The 14,943-nt window shown below is 44.8% G+C and overlaps 1 long non-coding RNA gene across 1 annotated transcript; it reads left to right on the forward strand.

The window, feature by feature from the left end:
* Positions 1–357: 357 nt before the first annotated feature.
* On the forward strand, positions 358–13,075 carry LOC133386594 (uncharacterized). The gene is made up of 5 exons (XR_009763205.1): positions 358–677; positions 1,053–1,233; positions 4,924–4,969; positions 5,441–5,558; positions 11,938–13,075. It is a non-coding gene; the product is annotated as an uncharacterized LOC133386594 (long non-coding RNA).
* Positions 13,076–14,943: the final 1,868 nt, after the last annotated feature.

Genomic DNA, 14,943 nt, shown 5'->3' on the forward strand with positions numbered 1-14,943 from the left:
TGACTTTTATTACATTTTAAGAATTCTTTTTAATTATTATTATCCATTTGGCTGAGGCAGTCTCAAGTCTGAGAAATTAATAAAAAGCAGCTGCTTCACACATTGTAACAGTGGGGCAAAAGTCAGTGGGCAACCTTTTGGCACATACCTCTACAGCAACCGTAAGGAGGCACCTTGGCCCTTTTCTGGGCTAGTCTGTTCTAACTCCCGCTCCCCAAACCAAAGCACACCACCGTTTGCCTCCTTTTCTGTAAACCAGGTGTGGGGAATCTTTGCCCCTCACCCGTTATGAACTACAACTCCCATCATCCCTGGCCATTCCTGCTAGGGCTGATGTTCCCCACACTTCCTGCAAACGTTAATAAGCCCCATGAAGTTACCCCACAAGCCCTGAGTAACTCGAGCTTCAGAGAACCCTGCTGCTCATTAACACCGAAGTTCACATAGTAGCTCAGCAGTGTAACCGGCTACTATACCAGACGCTCGATATCCTTGCCTGGATTCCCGGTGCTCTTTTTATTTTAAATTTAAGCTGTCACTGAGCGGGTGAGACTATTCAGACCTCTGAGAGCAGAAAGAGCCCAACAGTCCCGCCTCCTTGGCCTTTAGGGAAAAGTGGCGGCTTTAAAGCTCTAAAGACATGTGGTTTGTTTTGGAGAGAAGGCCGGAATCAGCAGGTGGATACAAAAGTTGGGAAGAGAGTGAGAATGGGGAAGCGGGGGGCGGGGTGAAGGCGAGAAACGCGGTTATGTTGAGCGCCTAGTCGTGTCCGGCAACTGCAGATAATCCTGCTTCCCTCTTCTCTCCCCCCCCCTTGGATGCGGGGGAGAGAGAACGAATGGAGGCCCCTCTGTACCCCCCTCCCCGGAAAGGAGGCACTCTGCAACAGATGGTTCAAGGTGTTCCCTTCGGCGCGTCCCGCGCTGGCTGGCTGGTGGGAAGCCCCGCGCGCGGCGCAAGCAGGGAGGGCGGGACCGAGTCCAAGCAGCTGTGTGGTCCTGCAGTGCGGGAGCGCTGCTTTGTGACTGCATCGTATTCGCCTTGCCTTGCAGACCTTTCTCTGCCCCCTCTGTCGCCGCTTCAGGTCGCTCGGGCTCTGTTGCTGGGGCAAGCGCCGTCTCCGCCTCTGCTCGGGTCCTCTTAAGTCAAACAAGCGCCGCCTTGGCCCTGGGAGCAGAGGAACGCGCCTGTTTGCAGGCAGGCAGGCAGGCAGGCAGGGGGCGGCTGCCTGAGGTAAGTTCATTGGCTTGGGTGGATGGGAACTAAACCTGCTCCCTCCTCCCCTCCTCCCCTCCCTCCCTCCTCCTGTCTGGTACTTGCTTTAGAAATTTGACCTTGTTTCTGCACTTGAGGCACCAGAGCCAGGATAGACTCACTGCTGCTTCTTTCTTTTCTCAAAAACTGGGGGTGAGAGAAGGCAAATAGACTCCGCATTCCAACCCCCCTGCACAAGCTGTGGTTTCTTTCAGATGAGGGTGAATTCGGAAGAAGTAATGCAAAGGACCAGGATTTTTCTGACCAACCTCTCCCTCGGCAGGTTCTTTCACTGTTTTACAGCATAATCCCATACATGCCTATTCAGAAGTAAATCCGGCTGAGTTCAGTATTCTCATGTAAGGACGGTACAGGATTGCAGCCTTGGTCTGCTGGGTGACACCCCATCTATTTTTTCAGGACTTTGCAGGCAGGGCTTTGCCCACTTAAGGTATTTTGAATGTGAGGGGCATTTGAAATAATATTAAAGAAGGGAATATTTCTGATGACACGTGGAGTGATAGTTGCCTGGCTGCTGTTGATTCGACATAGCCATTCACTCATTTAGGGCAGGCTTGAACCCTAATGCTGTCCAGAAGTTATATGCCAACTGTAACTCCTTACATCATAGCATCCTTTACTTTTGAAATTTGGTCTGTCACAATCTGTCTACACTTGCATATGTGGTACGTATTTGTTTGTGCCCACAGAGGCAGGTATTTTGAATGTGAGGGACATCTGAAGTAATATTAAAGATGGGAGAATCTAGTGTGCCAGGGAAAGAGAAGTGGCATTCAGCCAGCAGGGATTGAAAAGTGTTGACCTGGCAGGTTAATTTCATACTCCCAAAGGTTGCTGAATGGATTTGTCCATGTAATAAGGTAATTTTAGCCTGGGGCGTTTAAGGGGTATTTCATGCATCTGGTGTATTCAGCTAGCTTGACTTGCATGCTAGTGCAGTTGTATGAGGGAAGAGGTTAAGCATGTAAACATGGCACTATTTCATCTTGTCAAGTTACTAAATAGTTCCTGCAGGTCTGGTTGGTGTGCTGGTTAACAGTTGTTATCTCCAGGTGACAAAGGGCCTGTTCACACATGTATGTTTATCACCTGATGACTGCAATATCAAGAAGTGATGCAAAAGTGAGAAGGAGCTATCACAAATGAAAACACCAAAGATGAAACGTTCAGATTGCTTCTTTATAAACTTTTACTACAGTTAGTTCACACATTTCAGCTGAGAGCTATTGCCTGTGGAATTGCAAAGCAGAACAGATGAATATATATGTGACCCACCTGCCCAATGTTTCTATTTATTCTACATTTGTTTTAATAGACCACTTTTCTACTCCAGATGCACAAAGCAGTGCACAGTAATAGTAAAAATTATATAGAATCATGAAAGGTCATCTTGTCCAACCCTGTGTTGATGCAAAAAATCCACTTTTGCAACACTCCTGATAGTAGGCTATTCAGCCTCTTCTTTAAAAAGTCTAATGAAGGTGAGTCCACCATTTTCTTATGCAGTCTGTCTAAAAACAGGGAGAAAAACAAAAATGTTAAAATGGAAGAATAAAAATAGTAAGAGTTAGCGTTAGCAGCCTTGGTTCACAGCTTGACAGTGCAATGCTATACTTGTCTATTCAGAAATAAATACCTGTCCGTACAGTGGGAATTATTTCCAAGGTAATCCTGAATCGCTTTGGCACTGTGTTACTACTGATATGGACGTTCAGGTACCCCAATACTGTTGTGAGAAGCACAAGCAATGAGAGAAAGATAAAAATACATTTTATCATTAGATATTCATAGAACATATTTAGTAGGTTTTATATATATATCTAACATTTATTTTGCGTTGCATTGTTGTATACTAAATGTAGAAACAATGTAGAATTCATTTATTAGAATATAACTGAACTGTCTCTTGTACTGATTGCAGATGTTCCACTGCATCCAGAATGGCAGATATTTCCCAAAGTACATCCTGTCTATCTAACTGCATCAGTTCCTTATGCTGCTGCTCTATGCATGTCCCATTAAATTCAATGGGACTTAATTTTGAGTGTGCAATACATAGTATTGTGCTGTTATACTCCAAAGGAAAGTGGAGGATGGGGGACTTGCTAAGGGATTGTGCTGCATATAGAAATACACTGAAGAAATTTTTTGCATGCTTTGTTTGGTGTGAAGCCATGAGTGGAGAGCTGTGAATGACAGCTCTGTTGGGTCACCCCCTCTAACAACTTGCTCTTTCCACCTGTTCCAGAGAATTAACACCAAATAGTGGAATCCACCACTTCAGAGTCCAGTTGCTAGCACAAGAATAAGTGACATTTTTAAAGAAGTGGAACTGAAACCTTAGTTTTTTACCTACCCTTGCTGTGTATATTGCACTCCTGCCATTCTTAAAAAGAAAGCAAATCATTTAAAAATTGAAAAAAGTTATCCTTTAGTCACAAAGTGTGCCAGGACATTACATTTTAAAGTAGTCCAAACTGAAGGTCACAAGTGATCTAGGAATAACCTAAGACAATGAGCAGGCATATTTGGCTGAGTCAGCCTAGGATTTCTTGTCTGTGTAAAAAGTGGGCTAAAGATTTGAGGATAACAAACTTCATTGTGTAACCAGAAATCATACTTCTCCAGGATGTCATCACCTGTCCAAGCAATGTATAAACAAGCTCATGAATTACATCAGGCCATTGCACATTGCTGAACCTGATTATATATATTTATTTTATTTAAAACATTTGTATATGGGCCTTCAGTCCAGGATTTCTGTAATGATTTACAGTAGCTGAAAAGCACAATAAAAACAGGAAAAGGCAGTGCCAAAAAAAACCCCAACTGTAGCAGGAAAATATACACCAGAAGTTAAAACCTGGAGAAATTAAAAGGTTACCTGGTTCCAGGCTGAAGAGGACTCTGACAAGGTTCTCTGCTGGCCCTTGAGCACCACTATAGTGGCTGCTGCCTCCCCTTTGCAAGTTTATCAGACAACAATAGTCAGCAGTACGTTTAAAACATTTTTTTAATAATCCTGCATTGATAGAAGTGCAGAACTGAATCCCTGCTGCTCCCCACCATCTTAGTTTCCTTGCAGTGCTTCTGGATCCTGGTGTAGCATCCCTGATGGCTAAGTCCAGAGTACTATGGAAAAATTAAGATGCTATGAGCTGCCTTGGGCAATTAGTGTTAGGCCATTAAAAAGTTTTTAAAATAAGCACACACCCTGGAAGCTAGCACCCAGTGGGCCCTGCTGGGGCATGTGGCCCAATCATGCCAGTTGCTGATCACAGGCCTAAGCAAACCTCCTTGCTTGTTTATGTCTTGTCTGTTATTTGGGCTGATTGCAGTGTTCCTACCACTCACCATATGCTCAGAGGCACGTTACGAAATTCCTCCAAGTTACACAGGAAATGCATTGGACTGTGAAAGACCAACCCAAATTGGGTTTGCATTTTGACAAATTTGTAGGGCAGTACAATATCTCGGAGAGGAGGTCAGGCCTCCTGCTCCCCTGGTGTATTCACTATAGCTGCCCGATTTCCCTGCTTTTTTAAGTTTGATAGAAATATCTGTTGGCTATAGGTGTGTTCTTAAACCACAAGGTTTTTTGCCTATTAGTGAATAAATAAATAACATTCTTATTTCTGTTCCATCCAGAGATCTTAATACATGTGTCTGAGAAAATGAAGCTCAGTTCAACAATGTAAGCATTGCAGTTGCTCTTTGTGCTAATAGAAATCTTACAAGATGCCATAAGTAGTGAGTGTGTGGGACAATGGGCTTCCTTGTCTTCTAGTCAAATTTGCTCCAAAAACCTTGTGTCTATAGTGGGGCATTCCTTCCTGCCAACCCTTTCTGGGCCAGATCAGATACTGACAGTAGTGCTCTGCCTGGTTGCATTCCAGGTGGCAAGGAACAATCCTTGCAAGCACATGTTTGATCCCAGGCATTGTCCTGTTCCACAGTCCTGCTCTGGTGGAGCTCTTGGTGCAAGCTTACAGGGTCTAGCTAATTGCAGATAGCAGTGACTGAGGCATAGTGGTCTACAGCAGGTGTCATGTCGTTATCAATGCTAAGTGCAGAATAGTAGGTGGACAAGAGAAAGCAAGGGTCAGAAGCTAGAAATGCAGGACCAGGAACAACTTCAAGGCCATTGACAGGTGTTTTTTTACAGAAAACAGCTGCAGCACTGGGGGACTGGAGAAGACCTGCCCTGGGTGAGAGTACTTGAGCATCTGGGTGCTTGCTTGCTTGGTCCTCTGGGTTGCTGTCAGTTGAGACTGAGGTCCCAGGTAAGTGCTGCAAGGACTGAGACCCCCTGCCTGACCCTGACTCCAGAGGGAGGCTGCAGTCATTCTTGCAGCCTCTTCCATCAGCTCCTAGCTGGATTAGGGGGCTCCTTTGGGTGGCCAGTCTGCCACTGGTGGGGTTGCCACTGAAGGGACAACACCAAAGTGGCTTGTGCCTTGGGGAGGCAAGGGCACTATCCCCTTCTATTTTTTAAAAACCAATCTAGAGGAGATTGGTAGTGGGGAGGGCATATTGTACATGTGTAGTTCCTGTGCACGATGAGAGACTGTGCAGTGGACTGAATGATAGGAGAAAGTTGCCAGATGCCTTCAGAGTGAGAGTCTGCAACTGGCAGAAGGTTGGCCCTCCCTGGGTGTGAGATGCAGGGAGTAGATGTACCCTGTGTGAAAGTTATTGAGTGTGTCTGACCGGGATAACTGGTTCAGGTAAGTTTTGTTGGTGAGCTCTTGTTGTGTCCATATCAGATGTTTAGGAGGAGTCTTAGTAAGGAAGGACATGGGTGATACCACCCCAGTTTCAGTGATCAGGGGTAGAGGGAGGTATAGCCATGGGGAGGTAGTGAATTACCATAGAATATGAGGGCAAGGCTATCTACGCGTTGTTCCTTGCTCCCACTCCTCTTATGGATGGGTTCCTTGTTGCTCATCTGCTGTGTCCACATGGGCCCAGCAGAATGAGGGTGGAGTGGCAAGATGGTGGAGGAGGACGACGACTTTGAATGGACTGATGCTTTCCATGTTGAGCTGTCAAGCATGTCGAACTTTGAGAACTCTCTTGCTCTGGACAATGACAGATCCGCCCCTGAAACTCCAGTTACTCACAAGGAGGTTTGGCCCAGCCAGGCAGCTGCCACCCAGCCTGATGCACCTACTCTACCTATGCCCACTCTGCCGCCTCCCCAGTGCATCGCGTCTCCCTCTGACAAGGAGGGACCTGCTGAGGCAGGGCGGCAGCCCTTGCTTTGGTCACAGAGGCGCCAGCGCTGGTAAGAACAACACATACCAATGGCTTCCCTGAGGCAGAGCTCTTGGGTGTGCATGTGCTCCCAACAGCAACACTCAGTTCACGCAAGTAGGGTGCCTGCCCAACCTTACTTAAGCCAGGTGAGGGGGCGAGACTAGTTGCTGCAACAACGTCTTAGTTCAGTGTAGTCGTCTCTAGTCTAGTCTAGTAATGAGTGATAAAGCAGGTGACCCTGTTAAAACCGTTGTCACACTGTGGAACTATGAGGTGCATTGAGCTCTTAACATGATTGCCCCTGAGCCCCCTTTTCAGCATTATGGAGCCCAGTTTGCACGTTGATACACTAGTGAGTTAAGGGCAATGAAACAGGCTGGATGACAGATAGTGAGCAAGTGGAAAAAAATGTGCTGTGAGGCTGATTGGCCACGAGCAAAACATAACTGTGCCTACTCTGTGGCGGTGAGGGCGGTGAAGAAGGCCCACTTCTCTGCCAACATGGCATCCTCAAGTAGCGGCCAGTGTAGCTTTTCCGTACTGTCAGTGGTCTGTTGACATCAACTCCAGGAAATGGAGTTTTACACCCTTCGGAGTAACAATCTTGATCCCCCATCCACATTACTGTAGTCCCCACTGCAAATTCCTGGGATCGGTTTCAGTTGATGCAGCCTGATGACGTGGACAAGGTGCTTGAGACAGTGCGGCCAGCAATGTGTCCTCTTGACCCTTGCCCTTCTTGGCTTATTAAAGCTTGCCAAAGGGGTTTAACCGAGTGGATGCAGGATGTGGTTAATGCATTGTTGCAGGAGAATTGTTTCAGCCATCCTGAAATTTGGAGTGATTCGACAGCTCCTGAAAAAGCCCACCCTAGACCCACTGATTTGTGACAACTACCGCCCAGTGACAAATACCTATTTTAGGAAAGGTGAACGAGAGGGTTGTGGTGCTGCAACTGCAAGTACTCTTGGATGAAATAGATTATCTTGACCCATCCCAGTCTGGGTTCAGGCCTAGATGGGACTAAATTGGCCTTGGTCACCCTGATTGGGAGAAGGACAGGGGGAGTGCAACCCTATTCTTCTTTCTTGATCTCTCAGCTGCTTTGGATACCATTAACCATGGTATTCTTCTGGTCTGACTTGGTGAGATGGGTATCACAGGCACTGTTTTACAGTAGTTCTGGTCCTATCTTGAGGGTCGTTTTCAGATAATTGCACTAGGTACCATCTTATCCCCAATGCTGTTTAACATCTATATGAAGCCCTTGGGAACGCTCATCAGGAGATTTGGGGCAAGGTGTTAGCAGTATGCTGACAATACCCAGCTCTATCTGTAACATCTGAATTGGGAGAGAATATGCAAGCCCTGGACCACTGCCTGGACTTGGTGGTGGGCTGGATGAGGCCCAATAACCTGAGTCTGAATCCTAGCAAGACAGAGGCACTGTGGGTTGTTGGTTCCCGAGTTTGGATAATTGGTCAGTTGTCTGCTTTGTATAGGGTCATGCTTCCTCTGAAACAGGTCTGTAGTGTGGGGGTGCTTTGTCTCTTTGTCTCTAGAGGCCCAGCCTAGATTACTGTAATGCGCTGTATGTGGGTCTGCCCTTGAGATTGGTCTGGAAGCTGCAGCTGGTGCAAAATGCAGCGGTGCTAGGGCAGGATATCACCAACATGTTAACCCGCTGCTGAAAGAATCGCACTGGCTACCGTTAGCTACCGGGCTAAATTCAAGGTTCTAGTTTTGGTGTATAAAGTCCTATACAGCTTGGGACCAGGATACCTGAAAGGCTGTCTTACCCCTTATATACCCAGTTGATCACTCTGCTCTGCAGGTGAAGGACTCCTGCAGATACCATCTTATCAGGAGGTCTGTTCCATACAACATAGGAAGCGGACCTTTAGTGTAGTGGCACCAACTCTTTGGAATTCCTTCCCTTAAATACTAGACAGGAACCATATCTGTTATCTTTTTGGTGCCTACTGAAGACCTTCCTCTTTCAACAAGCCTTTTAAGTAGAAGCCTTATCACAGTCTGAATCTGTGCTGGAACTGCTTTTTAATATGTTTTTAAAGCTTTTTTAAAAAAAGATGTTTTTAAAGATATTTTGTTTTAATATGTTTTTAAGGATGTTTTGTTTAATGTATTTTAAAGTATGTTTTTATGAAGTTTCAGAGTGTTTTTATTGCTTTTATTTGTCTCCTGGGCTCCTACTGGGCAGAAGGGCGGGATCTAAATCTAATAAATAAATAGTAAATAAATAAAAGATGTCCTGCAAATGTTACAGCAGTGGTTGTTTTCCATATATTCATCTCATAGTGGTGTTTTAATTTTTGAAGACATGCCATGGAGGTTCAGCTCACATGGGTCTCTACCATCCACGTGTCACCCATGTTGTTCATGTGGATCTGCATGATTGGCCCTGCCCATGTAGTGATAGGGTTTTCAGTGCTGCAGCACTGCCATGGATGAATACAGGGTAAATCGGCTCTCATTCTCTTACTGGAATCACCAAGCTACTGAGTTAAACCACGATGTTATGTCCTAGTGCAGATATTTGTCACAGCAAGGAGTAAAGAGGAAGTTGTTTTGCTGGGATCTTTGAATTATTACACTACTCATTTGCCTCCTTGTATGCCTTCTGATGTGTCACAGCAGGGACCTTCAGCTTAGTGACTCATTGCAGCGTTGAGGCCCCCCACTTGGCTGACTGCAGGTGGCCGTTGGTTATAATCCCAAAATAGATATCCACCTCCCCCACCAAACCAAATATGGGGGGGGGGAGTGAGAAGAAATACACATAAGAAATAAGGCCTTAAATAACTTGTGGATACAAATCTGGTGCAGCTGCATTTGGAATACTGCACACAGTTCTGGTTGCCTCACCTCAAAAAAGATACTGTAGAGTTGGAAAATGTTCAGAAAAGGGCAGCCAAGATGATCATGTGGATGGAGCCTGGAAGGGGAGAGTGCCATCAGTGCTGCTTGCAGTCTTATCGAATAGACTTATAGAATCATAGAGTTGGAAGGAGCCTATAAGGCCGTTGAGCCCAACCCCCTGCTCAACGCAGGAATCCAAATTGAAGCACACAATTTTGGATTAAAAAACTTTAAAAAGGCCCTTCTAACTTGTGTTCCACTTCCAGCAGAGACCATTTAGACCAGCCTTTCCCAACTTGGAGGCCCCCAGTCATTTGGGACTACAACACCCATCAGCCCCAGCCACCATGGCCATGCTGATGGGAACTGTAGTCCAAAACAGTCGGAAGGCACCAAGTTGGGAAAGGATGCCCAGATCCGGGACAGGAGAACCTTTGGCTCCCCAGATGGCACTGAACTCCCATCAGCACTAGCCACTGACCACAGGAGTTGCAGCTGAGCAACATCTGGAGGGCCCAAGCTGGTTGGCCACAGTGAGAACAGGATGCAGGACTAGATGATCCACTGGCCTGATCCAGCAGGGCTCTTATGTTCTTAAACTGTCACATCCAACCTCATTATCATTGGAACAACACGGGGTTAAATTAAACCCGTGCATTCCCCCTCCACAGTGGGTCTGAGTAAATTCACTTCCTCCTCCTATCCAGAGGGGGCACCAGATGCTCTTCCTTGGTGCTCTGCACACCTCCTCCTTTCCCAGAGAGAGGGACAGATCGAATGTGTGTGTTCCAGTTCTCTGTGGTTTCCTTGCCGCTTCTCCACGCCCTATTGCAGGAGAGCAAGAATGAGAGTGTGGCCCTCTGTTTGCCTCGCGGCCCTCTGTTTGCCTGCGCACATGCTCCTCAGGCAGCCATTTTGGCAACAGGGTTCTCTCAGCCTCAGTGCAGGTGGAGCAACAATTTCCACACCCCCAGCACTGCTGAGGGGAGCCGTGAGGAGGAGAGAAGGAGGAAATGGCAGTGGCGCAAGTGGCTGTCGCTGCTGCTGAGGCTCGGCTGACAATGCACCCCCTTATTGTCTGCACCCAGGGCGGACCGCACCCACCGCTCCGTCCTTAGTACACCACTGTTCTCAGGGGAAGCTTTCATTCCTTTTAATATTCTCTATAGTTCAAAATGTCAGATATTTCATCATGTTACAGGGATATTTTGATCTCTCTTCCTGCTTAATATTCGGTAACAACACTGGACTAGATACAGCACAGAACTTTGAAGTGACATGCTTCTTGCCCAGAGAGCTTGGTGTCTAGTTTGTACAGGAAAGAAAAAGGAATGGGAAAAGAGAATTGCCAGTGAATAGTGAGGATGTGGAAAGAAGGGGTCAAACTGCATCAAAGCAATAAAGCTTAGTCAATGTTGTTCAGTGAAGATCTGGTCTAAAGGAGAACGGGTGGGGAGAAAGTAACTTGGTATATGGAGGCAGGGTTTTACAGACATAGTGCCCCAGTTTGTATGTCAACCATAGATTAAAATGGGTGGGTAACCTTTTTTCATCCTGAGAGCTGCATGCCATTCACAACAACTTTCTGTGGGCCACATGCCAGTGGTGGGCAAGGCCAAAGGCAAAAGTGGATGGAGCAACAAATGTAAAAGTTACCTTTGTACTGTAGACTAGTTTCTAGACACTCTCACACACCCTTCTCTATTCTCCATTTACACAAGCCAGAGGCATCAGAGTTTAACGGCACATTCCAGCTTGGCAAAAATAGAAGAGGTGCAAAGCATAACTAGTTAGGAGTGTGGCCCATGGAGAGGGGGCTAGCCTGGGGATAGTTCTGAGGGCCAGATGAAAAGGCCTGGAGGGCTACATTAGATCCTTACACCTGAAGTTCTCCACCCATAGTTTGTATTTTTTTAAAAAAAACAACAACCCATGGTTGAATGTGAATCAGAAATTCATGCAGAGATCCGTCTCAACTTGCGCTGCTACTGCACCACCATGGACAAAACATGCCATGGATGCAACAAGGCTTGCTGTGTTATCTGAATCCAAATGAACCATGAGTGATGACCAAGGTTTGTTCTTGGCTTACCAGTCATGGTTTGTTTGGAGGGAAGAAACAATGCATGTGAGTTCAGAGAACATGGCAAGCCAAACTCAAGGCTTGTTTCATCTGTGGCATAGCAAGAAAGGGCAAGTAATGCTATGGGAACCTCTGAGCAGCAAGTACCAGCATGCTGCTCATTCACCTTATGCCACAACTTAAAAAAGTATCATTTAATGTGATGTGCAAATGAGGCCTGTGAGAAATATGGCAAAAGACAGTGAGATCGGGGTGGGGCAAGAGAGTCCAGTAGATATGCCTGTGTAGAATGGAGGAGGAAAGAAACATTGAGGGGGCGATCTTCCAAAAATGGGGAGATCATAGAAAAGGCATCAATCCAAAGAAGGTGCAAGAATGTTCAGAACGAACTATGTGTAGCACACACAACTTATTTTGCCTTTCTTGTTGTTTTGCTACAGCACATTGCTATTCCTCCAGTTGTAAAAGAACCTTGCCTCACTGACATTGGGGATGGCTGGACTGAAAACACCAAGCAAATATGTCTGCATGCAATTTTCTCCCATTTGTGCAGATACATTCTGCCAAGGAGCGTAGAGCAAAGAAAGACCTTTAAAACTGAGGGTAAAGTTATTGCTACACTTTTTTTTTTTTTAAAGATGGGATCCAGGTAAAATACTGAAGGCCTCTTATTTCCAAATTCTGATCTGCAAATATAATACATGCTGAGTTACAAGCTGTATTCATCTCCTTTTCTGGTATTCCAGAAAGTAAATAATAACATAGAAATTAAAAACAAAGCCTTGTAAAAATGTACCGAGAAAGAATAGTTCGTGGATCAGAGACATGCAAGGCCCCACAGTATGTTAGGTGTGTTTAATGTAGCCCCAACCTCTTACTCTGGCTTTGATCTATCAGTGTTATGTAGGCTTTTAATCAAATGTAGTAACAGACATATTTTAATCATTCTAAAATTGTGATGAATTTTTTGTACAGAGTGGAATAAGTCAATGTTGCACATTGTAGTGGACTCCTGTATTACTTTATTTTTTAATTATTGACTTGCTGTTGTGTGTGCCTCTGTAAAAATTAAGGGAATGAACTGTGGAATATTAAGGGGCCTCTTAAAATGCATATAGGCTTGTGTATTGCATTATGTAATAGGCAGATTGTTGTTCTTTCATTAGACTGTGACTTAAAATCCTCTTATTGCGTTCACAGTATGTCTCTTCAGTTACTCAGAATATGCTTTTTGTTTCAAGAGACTTGTTAAGGTGAAGAAAAGTGAAACAGTATTTTGTACACAGGCTAAATTGGATGTGAGGGGGAGGGATAAGAAGAAACTTATATAAAACAAGTGGCTCCCCAATGGAGTGTTTACTTCCTTTTGGCTTGAACTTCAATGCTGGTTGTTTGAAAACACCAGTTCAAGCTGCTTTTCTTGCTACGTGGTTCTTAGTAAGTTCGCCAGTAAATATGTATTGGAAAACAGCAAAGCACACTCCACTGACACAGGCGTCTACATGGATTTTTCAGGCAAAGTATATACTTACAAATATATGGATACAAAATATGTAAATAAAATCTAAATGCATTGGCCTTCTCCCACTGTGAAATGGCGAGTTGCATCATAAAATGTTGACCTTTGTTTTCACTGTATTTTTAATGGTTTTGACTGTACAGGGTTTTTTAAATTTGCGGTAAACCCCTTTGATGTTCTTGAATGAAACAGTGGTATATAAACAAAATAATAAATAAATAAATGTGGGAAAACACTGCTAGAGCAGCTGGTATTAAAGTGAATCTTCCACTACTAGGATACCTTACTCTGGCTATACAAAGCAAATGAACACCATCCTCACAGTGCTGCTGCAGTGAGCCCTTCCATCTCCTCTCCCCTTCTGTTTGAAATCTTTGTTTCTTCAGCAACTCTGGGCATGTAATAGTGACTCTTCCAGCACAGTACCTGCAGAAAACACATACACAGAGAGAGGGGACATCTTTTTCTTTTAAAAAGCCCTACTGACTTTAATGGCTCCTTGTACAAAAAAAGCCCTGCACCTGAACTGGGCATGCTTCATTATGTCACAATTAGATAACATGCAAATGTCATCCACTTCTGCCAAAACACCCAAAAGTTACAGGTGTTTGTTAATTTCCCATTAGAGTCAAAGGGGAAGATATCTGAAATCCATGGAGAAGAAACTGCCTTCCCCCCCCCCCAGGAGATGCCCATGCCTGCTGATTTGTGTTATGTGTATGTGTCTGAGTATATCCCAAATTCAAAATTAGACCCAGTGCAGCTTGTTCTGGAACTGTGTATATATTTGGGTAATAGAAGTATGAGGGAGGGGGAAAGAGGACAGGGTGTTTGTTCAGCCTAAATCTCAAGCAAGCTTGACATAGTTTGTGTGAAAGTGCACCTAAATAAGTCAGTCTGGGTCTGGTTTTGGCTGTATGAAAATACTTCAGACTGTAGTCAGTTGATAGACACTGCAACATTTCTGTACAGCACTTACATATCTATGGTTTATACTGAATATTTAATGATGAAGTTTTTCTAAGTACGCCACATCGAAAAAATCTGGATGAGGGAGGTGATCCCGGAAGACTTTAGGGACACCATAATCATCATCACCCTTTTTAAGAAGGGTGATAGAACAGATTGTGGGAACTATCGAGGTATGCCTCTTCTTGCTACCGCAGGTAAAATCCTTGCAAATCGCCTCCTGCCGATCTCAGAGGATGTCCTCCCCGAATCTCAAAATGGTTTCCGCCCTTCCAGGGGGACAGTGGACATGATCTTCACTGCATGACAACTTCAAGAAAAATGCCGGGAGCAGAATCGACATTTATATATGGCATTTATTGATCTGACTAAGGCCTTTGATACCATGAATTGAACCGCTCTCTGGACCATCCTTCTGAAAACTGGATGCCCTGATAAATTTGTGAATATTTTGTTACTCCTTCATGACAACATGACCGACAGTCTTGGATAACGATGGCTTTCAGAGTGATCCATTCAGAGTCGGATCAGGCATAAAACAGGGATGTGTCATTGCTCCTACCTTATTTGCTATCTTCATTGCTATGATTCTACACCTTATTGAGGGGAAACTTCCTACTGGTGTGGAAATTATATATCAAACAGATGGAAAGCTTTTTAATCTCAGTAGGCTGAAAGCAAAAAGTAAGGTAATGTCAACTTCTGCTGTAGAACTTCAATATGCCGATGATAATGTAGTCTCTGTGCATTCAGAGAAAGATCTTCAAACTATCCTAAATGTCTTTGCAGAAGCATATGGAAAGCTTGGGCTCTCAGTTAATATTAAAACCAAAGTGTTTCATCAACAGGTGCTAACTAGACCCATTGTAGCACCATCAATCCAGCTTAATGGTGTGACGCTGGAGAACGTTGATCACTTCCCCTATCTTGGCAGCCATCTCTCTGTAAAAGCTGACAT

This window comes from Rhineura floridana, chromosome 6, assembly GCF_030035675.1.
Source record: "Rhineura floridana isolate rRhiFlo1 chromosome 6, rRhiFlo1.hap2, whole genome shotgun sequence".
NCBI classification, from domain to species: domain Eukaryota; kingdom Metazoa; phylum Chordata; class Lepidosauria; order Squamata; family Rhineuridae; genus Rhineura; species Rhineura floridana.